Source organism: Gavialis gangeticus, unplaced genomic scaffold (genome assembly GCF_001723915.1).
Source record: "Gavialis gangeticus isolate Ggan-Ray unplaced genomic scaffold, GavGan_comp1, whole genome shotgun sequence".
Taxonomy (NCBI): Eukaryota; Metazoa; Chordata; order Crocodylia; family Gavialidae; genus Gavialis; species Gavialis gangeticus.
Window position 1 is genome coordinate 11758505 of NW_017729030.1, and position 6244 is coordinate 11764748.

The 6244-nt window shown below is 47.8% G+C and overlaps 1 non-coding gene across 1 annotated transcript; it reads right to left on the minus strand.

Annotated features, from left to right (window-relative positions):
• Window positions 1–2040: 2040 nt before the first annotated feature.
• On the minus strand, window positions 2041–2112 carry TRNAP-UGG. The gene has a single exon. It is a non-coding gene; the product is annotated as a tRNA-Pro (tRNA).
• Between the last annotated feature and the right edge of the window lie 4132 nt (window positions 2113–6244).

A 6244-nucleotide genomic window follows, 5' to 3' on the forward strand; every position in this document is an offset into this window, starting at 1 on the left:
AGTAACATGAATCCCTCAGAACCCTTTCTGCTATTCTTGACACTTGTGGTGGTGTTGCTTCTTAATAACAAAATTCTCATTGACTGTGCTTTGGCCAGGAATTCATTCTCTCTCACTGGGTGCATCCAGACAAGCATGCATGGATATTTCCCTAGGGACAAATAGCAGCGGCACATGGTTGTGCTGCTGCTACTTGTTCCCAGGGAACACCTGTGTACATGCACACTGGTGCGTGGCAAGTTTCATAGATTCACAGACGTTTAGGGCTGGAAGGGACCTCATGAGATCATCGGATCCAGCCCCACTGCTTTAGGTAGGAAAAGCTACTGGGGTCAAATAACCCCAGCAAGATGTGCATCCAGTCTCCTTTTGAAGATCTCCAGGGTAGATGCCTGCACACAGCCCCCGGAAGTTTATTTCAGAGTCTGTATTATTTCATGAACTGTAATGAAGCTTTTCCTTTATATACCGTCTGAAACCTCCTTATAGGACTTTATGACTTTGCTCCTGGTTTTCCTCTGGGGCACTTGGGTGAATAGACTTTCGGAAGGCCTTTGACATGTCTCTCACCCCGTTCTCATTAAGAAACTGGGGGGCTGTGGTGTCGACACCTACACAGTTGAATGGGTTGCCAACTGGCTGGAGGGCCGTATCCAGAGAGTGGTGGTGGATGGGTCATTTTCGACCTGGAGGGATGTGGGCAGTGGGGTTCCCCAGGGCTTGGTCCTCAGGCCTGCACTGTTCAACATCTTCATCAGTGACTTGGACGAGGGAGTAAAAAGCACCCTGTTCAAATTTGCTGATGACACTAAGATGTGGGGGGATGTGGGCACACTAGAAGGAAGGAATAGGTTACAATCGGACCTAGACAGGTTACAGGGGTGGGCAGATGAGAATAGGATGGGATTCAACACCGACAAGTGCAAGGTGATGCACCTGGGGAGGAACAACCGGCACCATACCTACAGGTTGGGGAACTCCCCTCTTGTCAGCACGGAGGCGGAAAAGGATCTTGGAGCCGTCATTGATGCCAAGATGAACATGGGCTAGCAGTATGGGGATGCAGTCAGGAAGGCCAACCGCACCTTGTCATGCATCCACCGATGCATCTCAAGCAGGTCCAGGGAGGTGATCCTCCCCCTCTATGCAGCACTAGTCAGGCCGCAGCTGGAGTACTGCGTCCAGTTCTGGATGCCGCACTTCAAGAGGGATGTGGACAACATGGAGAGGGTCCAGAGGAGGGCCACTCGTGCGATCAGGGGGCAGCAGGGCAGGCCCTACGAGGAGAGGCTATGGGATCTGAACCTATTCAGCCTCCACAAGAGAAGGCTGAGGGAAGATCTAGTGGCCTGTTACAAATTAGTCAGAGGGGACCAGCAGGCACTGGGGGAGTCCCTGTTTCCCCGTGCACTCCCAGGAGTGACTAGAAATAACGGTCACAAGCTGGCAGGGGGTAAATTCAGATTAGATGTCAGGAGGCGCTACTTCACTGTCAGGGCGGCTAGGATCTGGAACCAACTTGCAAGCGAAGTGGTGCTGGCTTCTACTCTGGGGGTCTTTAAGACAAGGCTGGACAATCACCTGCCATGGCAGTACTCTTTTCTGCCATGGCAGGGGATCGGACTTGATGATCTGCTCAGGTCCCTTCTGACCCTACTAACTGAAACTATGAAACCTAGCCCCTGATGCTCAGCCCTGATATATTTGTAAGCTGCCATCAAATCCCCCCGAAGTCTTCTCTTTTCTAGGCTGAACAGTCCCATATCTGTCAGATTTTCCTCGTATGGCTTGCTCTTCAGGCCTCTATTCATATGAGTGGCTCTTCTCCGGACTCTCTCAAACTTCTCTACATCCTTCTTGAAGTGTGGTGCCTAGAACTGGACACAGTACTTCAGTTGTGGTAGAGCAGGAGAGTAACTTTCTTAGTTTTGCTTGAAAAAGCACCTAGGACCCTTGCAACCAGCCTTGAGCACTGCACCAGGTCCCTACCAAACATTTCCTAGCAGGTCCAGGACCCTTTTTGCCCATACCAGCCATAAAGAGCTTGTCTGGGATTTGAACCCAGGACCACTCGCACCCAAAGTGAGACTCATACCCCTAGACCAACAAGCCACACAGCTAAATGCTCCAGAGGGGGTAGGGGAGGCGGTGGCCAACACCTGAACTGGGCCCAGCAGCCTTACTTGGAGTCCTGGTGGCCTCAGGGGCTCCAGTGGCATTGGTCTGGGTGCACAGAGCTTGGCCATTAGCCAGAGTGTGGCTTTGCCCGGCCAGGCTCCAGTTTCAGGTGGCACATACTGCCACCATATGTGCTACGCCACTTTTTTCCATTGTGGGTATTTTTGACACCGGGATCTCCTGGTGTCAAAAACCCTGCCACACTGCAAATTAGCAGTGCAGCAAATGCCTACATATGCAGTGTGTGTGTGGTTTGTGGCACCGCAGATGGGTCTGCAGTGCCGCAAACCTCATATGCTCGCTTGGCTAGGCGTGCCCACTCTGTCTATCCTGAGAGTTTAAAGAACTCTTGGACATGCAAGTGAGGTATATGTGTAAATATTTCAGCATCAGAGCTTTAAATGCTAACGCTGTTAACCATTTACTGCTAATATCTTAGTAGAAATATTCAGGAAATGCCTCCAGTGCCTTCCCAAGTGGGGATTTTAATATTAAAATGTATGACAGAAAGGCTACTGCACTGGCTGTATTATTCATTTTCATATTTAATTGATTAAAAACCTCCATGTTTTAATTTAAGTGACGCTGTTGTAACATTTCCCATCTGCTTTACGGGAGTATCACAGACTCGAGAGATCTTGCTGTAGAGTTTAGGTTCACCCTGTCACAGAGGACATAGGACAAGCACTGGGCCTAGAACTTAGCAGACCCGGAACAGAGTTCTGCTCCTCCACTGACTTCCCGTGTGATCTCAGGCAAGTTGCTTAGCATTACATTTTACCTTTATGGCATGTCCAGACAAGCATGGACTTGTGTTTCTCTGGAGACAAGTATCCAGGGCACATTGTGTGCTGCTCTTACTTGTCTCCAGGGATCACCCATGCCATGCATTCTCTAGCGCATGGTATGTTGCCCCCTGTGGAGTAGGGGAGGCTGGGGCCAGCAACTATGCTGACCCCAGCAGCCTTACCTAGAGTTCTGGGTGCCCTTAGAAACTGTAGCTGTGGCGATCCTGCAACAGGGAGCTTGGTTGGCAGCTGGAGTGTGGTTCTGGATGGCTAGGCTCCGGTTTTGGGCAGCACACACTGCTGCCATGTGCACTACTCTGCTTTTTTTAGGCACAGGTTTTTTTGACCCCGCGATCTCATGGGATCAATCCTCCCCTCCCTCCCCATACTGCAAAGTAGCACTGCAGGGAATGTTCGCATGTGCGGTATGTGCAGTGTGTGGCACTGCAGATGGGTTTGCGGTGCCACATACCACACATCTGCACTTGTCTGGACGTCTGCACTGTGTCTCCAAGTGGCACTTATGTAGCTGGGTAAGTGCAGCTGCTGGCATTAGATGGCTTTTAGATTCTGTTTCTGCCTATGATAGAAGAAGATTGACCAGGTATGCATGTACCTGCAGAAATAAAATGGTGGTGGCATGGTCCTGCACCCCTTCTAGCCCAATAGCTTTGTGGTTAGAGCACCTGCCAAGGGACTCAAATTCTAGGCTTTCCTCAGCTAGGAAGGAAGGTCATACCTGTATCTCCCATTTTTCAGTTGTGATGTAATGACTTGGTGATGGGATAGGCCAGTGGTTCTCAACTCAAGGTCTCCTCAGAAAATGCCAGCTCTTGGTTTTCACTTGTTTTTAGAATATGGAAAAATAATAGAGCAATTCTTCTGTTGCAAAGAACTCACAGGTCAAAATGGTTTTAACACTATAGATCCTATTTGAAATCTCTGGATTTATCTTGTGAATCATGTTTGAACATCTAACAAGGTAGAATCCTGCAGCACTCTTGCAAGGATCTCAAGGCATCTCAGGGTGCCATGACACCCTGGTTGAGAATCATTGGGCTAAGCATTGCCTAGCATACTCTCCCCACTTCTTGTTAGAGCTGGTCCATCAGGCAGCTGAAAGAAAAGCATGTATATGTGACCAAGGGAAAATGAGCATGTCACATGAGTGTGGCTCTGGGCGGTGGACAGTCCCCCAAGGAAGAGGGTGTTAGTTCTGGGCACTGCCTCCAGTGATTTTTCAACATCTTAAATGTAATATTTGTTGACTAAAATGGATTGATAGCATTATAATATTTGCTGCCTCTTTGGGATAGAGCCCAGGATCAGAAACACAAACCCAAGAATCCTCCCTTCCAAGACACTTTTTCACTTCACTGAACCACATACTCCTTCACACTTGGTCTTGTCCTCTTGGCTCCCTCTGGTCCCTTGTTGCCAAGTGGGCCAGCTTCACCAAGTAGCACCTAATGTCTTTCCTGTGGCTTGGTGGCTAGAACACCATGTTGGCTGGTGGGAGAGAAAGGTTCATAGCCTGTCTTGGGAGGCTTTGAACCTGTATTTCCTACTCCTTGGGCAAGAGCCCTAACCATTAATGGTTTGGACATGAAAGGCTCACTGCCAGCTCCTGTAGCAGTGATTCTCAACCAGGGTGCCACAAGATCCTTTTAAGGGTACTATGCCATATCAGCACTATCAGGTATGCAGATGACTACATGTGATCACAAGATAAACCCGGCATTTTTAAATAGTGTCATGAAAAATTCTGACGCATGGAGGTCTTTCTCAGTTCTTCACAACAGAAGAATCCCTCTGTAATTTTCTCATAGTTAAAAAAGAAGTGAACGCTAAGGCCACTATATTCCAAGGAGTGCTTTGAGTCTAATGAGACTGAGAACCAGACTCAGTGAGAGAAAGCCTGCAGTGGGGTGAAATTCAACCAGGCCTAGGGTTCATGTAGTGGTATTTTGGCATTGTTTTTGTTAATCAGTCAGAGTTTGGGTCAAGTGTTTGGGTCTACAGAGTGACAGGAGCTGGACAGAGCTCATCTGACTTGCTTATGCTCCATTCCATTTGTACCTTGAGTCTAATGAGCTGTGCCTTGAGATTAAAAAGGTTGAGAACCACTGTCCTATGGTGTCAAAGATATATTAGTTGTGGATTTTTTCCAACTATAGTGTTTGGGTGTTTGGTACTGTGTTGGGTACTATGGGCCCTAGTGCACAGTGATATAGATAGATTGTTAACATTTGCAAGGCATTTAGATACTACTGTAATTGCAGGATATCAGTACCTAAGGTAGAAAGATGTTGGCAGTTCTGGTTTTGCTAAAGTCAGTGTTCAGAGAACTTGGTACTGAGGTTCTGAAAGGCTACCTCTGCTTTTTGAAGAAAGGGCATGTAAGAGGCAAGAATGGGAAGATTTCCAAATACCAGAGAGATAGCAGAATTTAAATTATATTCTGCTTGTTGTGGCTGTCTTGGTTTGTCAGCACTGCAAACTAGAGTGTAATGCAGCAGTGTCTTATTTCCAGAAGCTTTGTCATGGGAATCTCACACTGAAGGTATGTCTACATTGCAGGCCACTGTATTATGTAGAGATACTTGAGCTAATGTTAACTGAGCTATCTTTAAATGAGCTATCTCAGGTACTGGAAGCAGTCTAGCTGTGATAGGATGAAGCACAAGCTCTTTTACCCTGCTTCTCTGTACTGCTCCAGCTGAGCTGCTTCCTGAGCTTTAGCTAGCTTGTTTAAATCTAACTTGAGTATCTCTATGCTGTGCTGCAGCTTGCAGTGTAGATATGCCCTTGGTGTGTGATATCCATAGACATGCTTCTGCAAAGAAGGTCTTGGGATAGATCTGTACGTCTGCGTCTAGCACATGCCTCATTTTGGCCAGGTAGACCAAAATGGGTTTCCTAATAAGTTCTTCTTCATCCGTAGCCTGGATCAACAATTGTGACCTGCATTACATATGGAATGAACATGAAAAGTAAATAGTGGCTGTTAGGGCTGGGCAAAGCTTCGGGTGCTGATTCGATTTGGAGGCGATTCTGCTCAATTCGGTAGCCAATTTTCCAAATCTGAATTGAAGCATGGGACCAATAAAAAGCTCTGAATCAATTCAAAACTCTCCAAATTTTCAGATAAGATTCAGAGAGCTTTGATGATTTGGGCAGTCCCTGCCTGCTACAGCAGGGAGCTGGACCTGGACTCCATGCTGGTAAGTGGGGGGTGGGGAGGGAGCTGGAGGAAGGGGGAGGGGACCATGGGCGGA